Source organism: Hylobates moloch, unplaced genomic scaffold (genome assembly GCF_009828535.3).
Source record: "Hylobates moloch isolate HMO894 unplaced genomic scaffold, HMol_V3 SCAFFOLD_16, whole genome shotgun sequence".
Lineage (NCBI taxonomy): Eukaryota > Metazoa > Chordata > Mammalia > Primates > Hylobatidae > Hylobates > Hylobates moloch.
Window position 1 is genome coordinate 61931838 of NW_026652291.1, and position 12822 is coordinate 61944659.

Genomic DNA, 12822 nt, shown 5'->3' on the forward strand with positions numbered 1-12822 from the left:
ATGTTCTGCAAAGAAGTTCTGAGTCAGCTGTCTCTGAACCGTAGACATCTCTCCAACAAAGCAGAGAACAAAACTGTATTTATAGTATGATAGCCAAGAAAGATAAACAAAAACTCTACACAGAAAACTGTTTAAAAAGCTTTTCACATAAAAAGAAAATACATGAAAACAGTACTTTTTTTTCTCTTGGATATAGGGAATATGGGAATTTGATTTTCTTTGCTTCTATTTCTCTCAATCTCCCAAATTTTCTGTAATTACCACATTATTTTAAATGTTGGAGAATACCGTAACTTTTTTACTTTTAAATCACTTATAGCAAAGCTCTATTGATGGCTGCTTTTATATAATATTTCATTGGTTATATTTCTATGATCCTCTTATGACTTAAAGGAAGAATATTATAATGAAGAAAATACTGAAAACTATCATTGAGGGATTTTAAAATTGAATTATAAAAGCAGTATGAGAACACCCTTATTTATATTGGGGAAGGGAAAGATAACCATTATCTTTTTCTCTACAAAATAAAAGGGAACTGCTTTAAAAAAAAAAATCACATTTGAATAACCTGGATCAAGGGGATTTCTCTGGTTCTTTTAAAACCTCAGTTTCAGTGCAGGAAGCTGGAGACAGATATCTGGGACCTAATGAAGGGGCCTCTTGTGTACTCCTCTATACTCCCTGTTCCAGACACATACCCTGCCCACCCATCCCACCCTCTCCACCCCTTCCATCAGCCCCAGGGAGGCAGAAGATAAAAGAGTTTAATTTAATGCCACGATTCCACACATGGCAAGACAATATTCTCCAAGGGAAAGTTCATCCCACAAAAAGAAACGGATTTATTATTTTTTAGAAAAAAAAAATCCTTTCTATAAAGATTCTTAAAGAACTAGGCAACAGTTAGAATCCCGGAGCAAGTTTCAATTATTCCACTTAGAAAATAACTGAAAGAATATGTGCACTAATGACTATTAATAATTGAACATGAAAAAAGGAAAAGTTAGAAATTTGGTGTGGATAATTGTAATGTTTTCCATATGGGTCTAATTAAAGTTGATTTAGACTGCATAGTGCCTTTTTTTGTAACCCTGTTACTAAATTAACAAACAACAACAAGAAAAAAAAAAGGCTCAAACTGCTACTTCTCCTGTGCTTTACACGTATTCTGGGAGGCTGAACTCAAAGTGAGGAAAAAAGTCAAACAACTCAATATATGGCAGTGTCACCTTGTACCTAAGAGTGTGAACGTTGAACCAGATTACCAAGGTTAAAACTGCTGATCTGCCATTGATTAGCTGTGTGACCTTGCAGACACTGTGCAGCTTCTCTTGCATCATGGGTTCTTCAACTAAAAAATAAAGTCATGAGTGGAAGTGTCAGAGGGCTGTCGTAATAGCTGAGATGAGAAATAAAATGCTTAGGCGAGTGCCTAACATCATGCACGCTCAATAAATGCTACCTACTGTTCTTATTACAACCTATTATACTTTTTTCTACTTTCTCCTTTTATTCTTCTTTTTCACCCAAGAAAAAAAGATTTTTGCAAACTTCTATTTGTTTAGCCTCATCAGTAAATACTGTTATCTATTTTAAAGCTTGACTCTATTTTCCCCAGGGTAGAAATTAACTTTTTCTTTAAAAAAAAAAAAAAAATTAAAATGGAGTTAGCTTCCTCTTTACTTTGTGCTAATCAGAAATGGTACCAGATCCCCTAATTCCTTGAACCTAGAAAGAATCACAGTTACTGAGTTCCTAGGCAATCCTCAGAGAGTGAGTATTTCCTGGCTTTCTCCACCCATATCCTTTGTATTGGGGATCTATTTTCCAGTTTTACTAAATCCCTCATAGCTCTTTTCAAGTGTAAAGGAATTCTGAAAATCCATGCCAAAAAGATCGTAAGAAATTCACATTCTAGAGAAAGAAATCCAAGTCTTAAAATGCCTACATGTCACATACAACTTTTATGCAAAAGAAAATGCCTGATGTGTTTTTACTATCAGGGAGACTCCTGGTTTGTGAACTTACTAAACAGGACATGAAAAAGATTGCTGGAATCATAAAATTAAGCTAGGAAAGCATAAAACTTAAAAAAAATAAACAATATATTCCAGGCTACAAGGAAGCATGTAGAAAAGGAGATGGCATGGCTTCACACAATACTTTGGGATCTAATTACATGCATATTTGGTGTGAGAACTAAAAGGAAAATTATAAGGCCAGCATTGAAGAAAATAAGTTGGCAGATAGAGGAAATAGAATGAATTTGAGGTAAGTGCCATCCAGCTGTACAGTACATCGTGCTGAGTATGCAGTTAAACACTTATTAGAAATTAATACAAATAGTCCAGTAACGGCATAATCGGTAGCCTAGTCAACTAGATGCCAGGTATAAAGTTGTATCTCTAATTTTACATATTTGCACTTAAGCACAAGTGCATGTAATGAGACAATTTTTTATTCACCAGAATTCTTGGAAAATAAACAGAACATACTTGTGCTAGTTGGTAGGGTATAAAAGTAAGGACTTCTCACTCCTCTATGGCTGCCCCTATGTGGGTAGAACTTTGATTAATGTTCAAGGGAGAAAGAATATGAAACAGGGATAGAATTGGCAGAGCTGGTGACAGACCACCCATGTCAAACTGTGACTCTTCAAGTGTTCACTAAAGCCTACCTGATGGGACTAGATTCCCTATGGAAACTGGTATGAGAGAAATGCTGTATTCAGAATCTGCATGAGAGATGCAGAAACAGCTTTTTAGGAAGCAGAAACTCAGAGGCAGAGGAAGTATAAGTCACTAGAAGGCTTTGGGTTGATCCAAAGGGCAGGGAATACCAGTTGATACTTGGTTACCAAGATAAAAGCTTGACAGTACAAGGGAAGGATGCAATGTATTCAAAGATCAGAGACTCCAGGGGAACCTACAAGTTGTGGTCATTTGATTAAGGGTGGCCTTGGGCCACAATACATCTCAATGACTTACTTGGCTCTAAGTAATCCCTGGGGAACATTAACGAGCAGGAGTGCTTTCAAGAGAGTTTGCTTCCAACTCTCAGAACAAACATGGGAGGAAGATAGCATCTGGAGCCCTGAGGACTTACTGGACCCGGTGGTTTCCCCAGGCCTTGGTTCACAGTGGGCAAGGTAGCACAGTGGTTGCGAGCTCCAACTGTGAGGCTAAATTGCCTCCCAGTTGAGTGTGAATCTCTGCTTGCTATCCAGTAGCTCAAATTCAGTAGCTGTTCTGTTTGCTCAGGCTTCTATCCTGAATTTTCTCTTTCCAAATGCTCTTGGTCATGGATCACCCACAGGTCTTCTCCTCAAGTAAGCAATCACAAGACTTCTCTATAACACACCATACACTTCCCCCTGCTCAGCACATCCAGAAAACACATTCTTAACCTGATCTTTGTATGTCTTCCTTTCTATTCTATCACCATTGTGTTGTACTGCTTCTTTATCTTCCCATTCTTCCTCCAGTGTGCATAAATAGGACTTCTGGAGATTCTTAATACATCTCCAATGCCAGCTATTGCCCGTGGCTTCTGACTTGCCTGCAACTAACTCCTAACACAGCTATATACTAGCGTGGGTGCCTACCCCAGGCCTAGGCAGCAATGCATAGATCCCCCCTAGTTCCCACACAGTGATCTTTAATAATGGAAAACTAGAGTTATCCCTAAGACCCTAAACCCTCCCGGTTTTACAAAGTACCAACCCAGAATTTACTAAAAATACCAGAGGTAGAAGCCAACCATCTGAGAGGGGTAATGTAATAAAATATCAGGGGGGCCCAAACCTCTATATTCTATGCCATTCTTTGGCATTACCACCCAGGGTTAGGGCACTCTCCTGACACTCTATCTCTTTCTCCCCATCTTTCCACACTCCTTCCTGAAGGGTGATTTTCAGAGTCATGAATGTTAGTATAGCAGGAAAAACCTGGTTCAGGAATCCACAGAGCTGTGTCCTGGTCTCAATCTGCCAATATACACAATACGGCCTAGGGACAATCACCAAACCTCTCTAGACCGTTGCTTCCTTCTATGTCACACTGTAGATGCTGAATGTTTCTAGCCTTGACCTGCCCATGCGATACGTTCTTAATTTATAAAATTCTTCAATGTAGGATCTTCCTGATCAACCGCCCAGGCCCAATAAGAATAGCTACCACCAATTAAGAACCCACCATGTGCCAGGCATTATTCTTGGCAGTTTACAATCTCAACTGAGACTTACTAGAGGATCTTAAGGAGGCTAGGGCTCCTTGGCTGCAATTTAACTCAATTCCTTTCTGCTCAGCTGAGCCCAAGAAGCAATGCTAGGTAGGCTTCTACCTCATCTTCCACATTTACAGGCTTTATTATGCCTAGTGAAGATGTACACAAAAGCATGGGAGAATAGGAAGCCACAGAAGGCTTATGTCCAGAATGAACTAATCATTTGTCCATAGAAACATGCTGAGAACAAAGCAGGTAGTTCAGTTATAATGCTTATGAGAAACTTTCTGTTCTTACTAGAGACAACTGAAGCAATCCTTAAAGGCCTGAAGCTCAAGGTAAGAGAACCCAAGTCTCAGCACTCTCTAATATCCCGAGATCTAAAGGAACTTGTGGATTGTTAAGCCTTGAGTTGTACAGAGAAGTGATTCTTTCCTTTGGAATAGTTTGAGAAAAAAAAAATCCAAGATTTTTCACAGCCTTAGGAATCTATCAAAGAGCTAACTTAGTAAATTAAATAGACAAACAATAAATGCAAAAGAGTCAAAGAAAAGGACAATCTATATCATGTTGGACTTATTCATTCCTCCTTTTGCCTTTACTTTTCCCTATCCTAACATAAGGAAATAGATTTAAAGAAAACAGAGTGAATTGCCTGGTTGGCAGCAAAGCTGCTGTAAGCTAGAAGACATTTCATTCCATAGCGGATATCTTGAGTGCTGAGGGACTTCTGCCATCTTTGCTCATCATCCTCAGCCAGAAACCTGGACACTCTTGCCCCATGCTTTATTTACCTAATCTTTCCAGAATCAGTAACAAATAGAGCTGTATCTGAAGACTGCATGCCCAAATTCTTTTTTAGATTATAGATTTCTGCATATTGATTAGGCAGTAAGGATTTTTATCACAACCGTTAGATGTTTTGAGATGATCAAATTCAGTATCTTATTATAAAATACAAGTTTCGTGGGGTTTTTTTTTTTTTTTTGGTGAGTCTTTCAAACTCCTTTCCCTCTCAAGTACAAAAAATGTTGGTTCTGTCCAATGACTTGCCATTCACAGAAGTAATTTTTGAGCTCTAAGATTACTGCATATAAACTACAGACTGGCGGGCCTGCTTGGTTTCAGTTACTGCCAAAGCCTGATATACATTACACATGACAACAGATGTCTCTAACATAGCTTCCTACTTACTCTCCAAAGCTCATCACAGTGAGAGCCACAAGGGATTCAGTTAAACTCGGCCTGTTCTTGAAGGTTTTGATTGCACTGCCAGTCACCTTCAGAGGCAATATGACCATGTGAGGCAAAAAGGAGAACCGAATTATCCCAGCAACTAAAAATTCTAGGAACTCAAGAGGTTTAAATGACTTACATTTTCTCTAATAACATAAAGTGATTAAAGACACATTTTTTTCTGATAAAGTCTCACTCCTAATATGTATTTTGAAAACAAAGAGGTGAACCCAAATATACTCCTCTGGCTGAATTTCCAATGAAATCAAAGGTAAGGAGGTTTAGAGGAAATAGAAAATCTGTTCTTAATAAATAGCCAATCCAATTAAATCATGCGAACCCTGACCAAATTCTGCCTCTCCTCCCCTAATCCTGCAATCACATGGACAACCTCAATACCCAACCCTATCGAAACTCTGGTTTCTGTTTTCTGAAATGTCTCTGAATGTCCTCATAGTCAACAGCATTCTCTTCCACTCCACCTGAGACACCTACCACCCATCAAACGATCTACTCTTTGACTACAATATCCTCAGCTTCAGCTTCCTTATTAAAATCCTTCACTGTGATCAACCATTTGGGCCTCATCAGAAGTGTCACTGCACATCCCTTCTTACTCAGCTTCCTTTCTAATGGTCGTGGTTTTGATAACACGCTTTCCATAGCACTGTTGCAAAATGCCCTGACTTGCCTTGCTCAGCCTTCCTTTGTCTTTCCCCTTCGCCCAACTCCAGTCTTAGATGATGCTTACTGTATCTCTATGTCTACAACTGTGCAACTGGACACTGAAGAAAGCCATACACAGGTAGATTCATGAGTACCAACTGCAAATGCATTCTCAGCCAGGCTGGGCCACCCTACCACATTTCTCTTACCAAATCATTCTCACCATTCTCTCACTCTCAATGACTAGTTCACTCTTAAACCTCGACCCAACACCTTCTGACATCTACACCACCACCGCCCCCATTCCCAAATGGTCATTCTCAGGTGGAGGCCATCTCATCCAGCAACTTCCCACCATCAGACTAATTTACAATTGTAGCAGCCTTCAGTTTCTTCCCTCCTGTTGCATCTTGTTCTCTCCTTTCATCTTAGGCCAACCACTCCGTTTGGGCTTCAGATTCCACTCCATCCTACCTTTTCAGGCTCACATGATCAATTCTCCCTTTCCTCTCCTGTTTATGCAATCAATTTCTCCCTTTCAACTAGATTCTTCCCATCATCACTTCAGCATACTCAAGTCCTGCCTTTAAAGCACTCCAACTCAACCTCACATGACTCTAGTTACTGCCTTATTTATCAGTTTCCCGTTACAGGGAAAATAGAAGAATAGGGTGTCTTCATTTTTTTTCACCTCCTATTCATTTTTCAACCCACGGCAATCTGGCTTGGCCCCATCACTCACTATAACGCCTCCAGTTCAAGTCAATGACCATTTTGTTGCCAAATTCAAACCAGTTGACATCTTGATGGTATTGGCAATGTTGACAAATTTCTCCCTGAAAACTCCTTACCTTGGCCTCCATGACCAATGCTTTCCTTTCTACTGCCATGGCTCCCTTCTCCTTACAGACTTCTCCTCTTCTACCTATTCTTTAGGGTTTAAGCTTCTCAAAGCTTGAACCTAGGCCCCCTTTCTCTTTTCATTCTATACAAGGGGTCAAAAGCCTTGCTACCCATAGGGGAAAGCAACTAATACAATTAAGTGAAGCAAATCAACTTTCATTTCCCTCTCAATGCTATTATACAATTTAAAACACAGTAGAATGAGCAAGAAAACTGGCAACAGATCCTAGGCATCAAGGGAAGATGACAATAGGGAGTGGTATAGGCTGTAATAAAGCCCATGCTCCAACTAGAACAAGTTACTCAGCTCAAGACAAAAATCCCAATTTCTATGTGAAAACTCACAATTTTAAAAGTCTTGGCAACTGTATCAATTAAAATTCTTTCTGGTACAAGCAAAAGAAATCTTGGTTCAAAATGAGTTACACCAAAAGGAGAATGTATTGGCTAATTTAACTGAAAAGCCTAGAAGTACATAATGGCCCAGGGTTAATCAATATGACTAGGGCCAGTTTCTCTATCTGGATTCCACTTCTTTGTTGTCTCCACTCTCAGATAAGCTCTACCCTAGGGTAGCAAGGCAGTTCCTAGACCTCCAGCCCACATCCTGCCAAGTTTAAGCAGAAAACAGGAAAATCTCTCTTCCTGGAGTTCCCCCATAGGCTCAGAATTCCCTGTGATTGGGCCAACTTGAATCACAAGTCCATTCTTGAACCAACCATTATGGCTAGGTGACTGGGGGAATGATTGGCTCACCCTGGGTCACATACTTCATTTAGGGTCAGAGGTAGAACTTGATCTATAACACAAAGTCTGAGATTGGAGGGCAGAGAATTTCTCAAAAGGAAATTAAGGTGCTGCTACCAAAAAAGAAAATTGATTCTGGGCAGCCAAAAAAACATAAACATATGCTACAGCAACTCATTCAAATATTTTAAAAACATTACCCAGGCCAAATAAAACAGGTTTGCTGGCTGATGGTTTCTTGTCAATCTCCAGTTCCAATCCTCCTTTCTCTACTTGTTTCCTAGGTGATCTCATCCAAGACTGAGTCTTCACCTACCATCTCTATACTGAAAATGCCACATTTTTATCTGACTCACAAATTCAACTGCCTACTCAACATCACCACTTGGATGCCTCAAACTCATCTCCAATTCAATTTGTCCAAAATGAAATTCATGATGTTCCTACACCTCACCCCTCTCCTACCCAAAGCTGGCCTTCCTCAGAGCTCTTATTGCAAGGGAAGATGGAGTAAGGGGATACTTGTTACTTTAGCATTAGCAGCCATAAAACATGGTCCTAACCTGAATGTTGTACTACAAGTCTCCAAAAAGCATTTTAAAATCTTCAACAAGGACACTGAAAACTTTTAACAGAATTCCAAGGATGCAAATGACTACTTCACTTATAAACAAGTGGGGATCATTAAGATATGCTCTTCTAATGTCTTTAATTATTAACTATGGTTTGAACTTGGTAGAATTTTATCCTATTAGGTGTAATGTCAAAAGGGAGTCCAGTTTACTATAAATGTATCACGATTCCACAGAAAGTTTTTTGGAATAGGACAAACATGACTGAGATATTCTTTCAAAAAATAAAGCCCGTCAGAAAGTCAACTGTATGACTATTGAAATTCTTTCTGTTTTCAAATATTTTTTACAAATTTGATATCTTGATTCATCTAAATTTGCAGTTGCCATTTTCCATCTCTTCCCAATTTATTTTTAAGACACGTATAAATAAAGTTTCATCATAACAAATAACAAAAGGGGGAAAGGCTGTCAAGAGACATCCAAAGGTGCTTTTGTGGCTGGGCAGTGGCTCATGCCTGCAATCCCAACAGTATGGGAGGCTGAGGTGAGAGGATTACTTGAGGCCAGGAGTTTGAGACTAGCCTGGGCAACACAGCAAGACCCTGTTTCTTAAAAGAAAAAAAAAATTAAAAATAAGCCAGGTATGGTGGCTACTCAGGAGGCTGAGGTGGGACAATCACTTGAGCCAAAGAGATGGAGGTAACCTATGATCACATCACTGCATTCCAGCCTGGGCAATGGAAGAAGACTGGAATGCAGTGGAATGCAACAAAAAACAAAGGTGCTTTTGCTTATGTGTTTCTTAGTACAGCCATAGTCTTTTAGCAAACATATTATCTGAGTTGATCCTGACAACAACCTGGGAAGTTGATAGGGCACATATTTGGCAATATAAGAAATCACTGATTATAAGATGCACGATTATTTTACGTACCACTATACTAGGAGGAAAAAACACCACAAAACCATAACAAACAATGTACTATAAAACACATCTTGGTTGGGCATGGTGGCTCACGCCTGTAATCCCAGCACTTTGGGAGGCTGAGGCGGGCAGATCACGAGGTCAGGAGATTGAGACCATCCTGGCTAACACGGTGAAACCCTGTCTCTACTAAAAATGCAAAAAATTAGCCGGGCATGGTGGCACACACCTGTAGTCCCAGCTACTCAGGATGCTGAGGCAGAAGAATTGCTTGAACCTGGGAGGCGGAGGTTGCAGTGAGCCGAGATTGTGCCACTGCACTCCAGCCTGGGTGACAGAGTGAGACTCCGACTCAAAAAAAAACAAAAACAAAAACAAAAAAAATCTTGTTTTCAGGTATGTTCAAATGTAAAATAAACAAAAATGTCTTAGAATCTGTGAAAAACTATCAGAAGCCTCACTTCACAGATAAGGAAGCAGAGGCTCAGAGGTTATCCAAAGTTAAAGGTAGTAAGTTCAAGAATGAACTTGATCCTATGGGATCAGTTTCCTAATTTGTTTTTCCACCAGTCCAGCTCCTGGGACTGAATGATCTCTAGAGTTCCTTCTGGGGCCCCAAAAGCTTTTCTGATACAAAGTTAATAAAGGACAATCAACAACAAATCATTTCAATAAATGCTTTTAAATTGACGTGGATTCTAATACTGAGAATAACTCAGAACTTGACTTTTCTCCAACTCCTAGAAAGCCTAGCAATACTGCTAGCACAAATAGCAACAGATGCCAGGTGTGTTAAAAGAATAATAATAAAAAAAAAGATTACATCTTTAATTTCACTGCTAACTCAGTAGAGGGCAGGTTGGGACAAAAACTTACAGATGACTATTAATTTTTTTTTTTTTTTTTTTGAGACGGAGTCTTGCTCTGTCACCCAGGCTGGAGTGCAGTGGCGTGATCTCGGCCCACTGCAACCTCCACCTCCCGGGTTCATGCCATTCTCCTACCTCAGCCTCCTGAGCAGCTGGGACTACAGGCGCCCACCACCACGCCCGGCTAATTTTTTTGTATTTTTAGTAGAGACGGGCTTTCACCGTATTAGCCAGGGTGGTCTCGATCTCCTGACCTCGTGATCCACCTGCCTTGGCCTCGCAAAGTGCTGAGATTACAGGCGTGAGCCACCGTGCCCGGCCTGTTGTTGTTTCTATGTTTCAAAAATACCCACATGGAAAGGTGCCATATTATACCTAATTAATGCACAAACTAATGCAAAGTAAATGTGTAAGCCTAATAGTTCTAATCAGCCTGTGCAGAAGGCCTTTTGATTTCAACATACAACATTCATTAAAAAGAAAATGTGTTGCAAAAAGCCAAGAAATTTTGGTGTGTGGGATTTGAATAAGACAGATAGGCTTAACTCATGAGAAGGCTTTTTTTTTAACTTAAATCTAATTATTTTACATTTTGTATTCCCCACAACACTCAGAGCAGAGTTTTAAACAAAGAAGCTGGATAATAAGTGCACGTAATGAGATACATATTAGGGAAAATGACATTTTCCTAAATGTTCCTTCTTCCTATCCCTATGCTGGTTCTGGAGGAGAAAGTCTGGCAGATTCTTGCTGGTGTCTGCCCTAAGGCTGCCTTTGTGTCAAAGGCACATCAAATGGAATACTGGAAGTCCTCAGGGAGCTGACAGTCTAATCAATGGACAAACACAGAAGATATGCAGGTTGCAGATTATCTTTAAGTGTTCTTAGTAACTGAGCAACGTACTAAAATGTTTTAACATCATGTCCAAACAGTGTAAGATGTAGAATTAAGAGACCTGATGCAGCCAGTGTTGCTAGATATGACCTTGGGCAAGTCAATTCTCTGAGCCTGTTTCCTTACTCATTGCCACCCCATCCCTCAGGGCTACTGCAAAAGAAATGAAGGCAACAGAAAATCTTTTGCAAATCTGAAAGCACCACACACTGTTAAGTATCACGAGGGACACTCATAAAAATGTCCCGTTTCTCAGAATACAGCAGTGACCTCCTTTTGGAGTCCCTTAAAATGAAGTCAGAGGATTCTTTCTAAAATCTAAATTCAATCATTCCGTTTCCAGGCTTCAGGATTCCTTATTCCCAAAGGATAAACACTCAACTGTTTAGCTTGGTAAATAAGGTCCTGCAAAAATTGACTCCCCAACAGCCCTTTCCATAGCTTTACTCTTCAAAGACCACAGCAAACACACAGCTGCTCCCTGATCACATTGTCTTCCATATTCTTTGCCTTTACATTGACTTTACATTGTTGGTGGAGTTCCTGGCTATGATTATCCTGCCAAACTTAGGACTCCACCAACTGCTATTACAGCACCTTGCACATTATAGTGGAGCACTGAACTTCTGTAGGAGAAAGAGGATACGTGTCTTATTCTTATCAGTAGCCCCCATCCTTAGTATAAAGCCCAACCTACAGCAGTCAGTAAGTGTTCCCTGAGTCACAGGCAAGGGAGATACTTACTTGTATATCTCAAAAAGATGATGCCAAAAAGAGAATCTCAAGGGAAGGCTGTCAACTGAAAAAAAGCTTAGAGACCTAAATAAAAATATTACAGGCCCACATCTCTTATCCAAATCCCCTAAAGCCAGGTGTGCTTTGGAATTCAGCATTCTTGACATTTTAGAAAGGTAATATTGTACGTACACCTTATGCTCCAAGTAGGATCTAGGTCAGCACTCCATAATCAAACACAGTAATACTGCTGCAGCAAAACTTACAAATGATCCCACTAAATTAGATAAATGAAGAACATACATAGACTCACATTTGTTCAAGTTCGATCTTACCACCAAATAAGTTAGAAAAGCTTTCAGAGCCTTGGCCGGGCGAGGTGGCTCACGCTTGTAATCCCAGCACTTTGGGAGGCCGAGGCAGGCGGATCATGAGGTCAGGAGATCAAGACCACGGTGAAACCCCGTCTCTACTGAAAATACAAAAAATTAGCCAGGCGTGGTGGCGGGCGCCTGTAGTCCCAGCTACTTGGAGAGGCTGAGGCAGGAGAATGGCGTGAACCCGGGAGGCGGAGCTTGCAGTGAGCCGAGATTGCGCCACTGCACTCCAGCCTGGGCGACAGAGCGAGACTCTGTCTCAAAAAAAAAAAAAAAAAGAAAAGCTTTCGGAGCCTTTAAGATGTTGGAATTAGAGAGAAGATGGTGGCTCCATACCACCTTATTTGCATACATAACTTTTTCACACCCCTTTTCTTGTTTGCTCAGAAATTCACTATGGCAGGACTGACCCATATTTAAGCAACAAATTAAAAGTGGACACACACCCAAACAGCAGCAGACAGGTAATAAAGTATTCTGAGAAAAAGAGATTCAGAGGCACATAAAAATCGCCATCATCACTAGCAACTGTTACAGCCTCTTACACCATTAAAACAAAAAAAATGTTTTTTCTGAATCTAGCATGGAACCACCAGGTGAGAAAAGCAGTGAATACACAGAGCAGGAAATGAATGAAAGACTGATTGCAAGCATGCATACATGCATA

General features: G+C 40.2%; 1 protein-coding gene across 4 annotated transcripts in view; it reads right to left on the reverse strand.

Moving 5' to 3' along the window:
- Positions 1–12822, reverse strand: part of STXBP6 (syntaxin binding protein 6) — a 250811-nt gene that overhangs the window by 204500 nt on the left and 33489 nt on the right. The window contains exon 1 of one of the 4 annotated variants that reach the window (XM_058429766.1): positions 1240–1330. The exons of the other annotated variants lie outside the window; for them this stretch is intronic. The gene's annotated coding sequence lies outside the window, so the exon portion shown is untranslated. Of the gene's footprint in view, positions 1–1239; positions 1331–12822 lie in introns of those variants that run through there. 4 annotated transcript variants of the gene reach the window in all.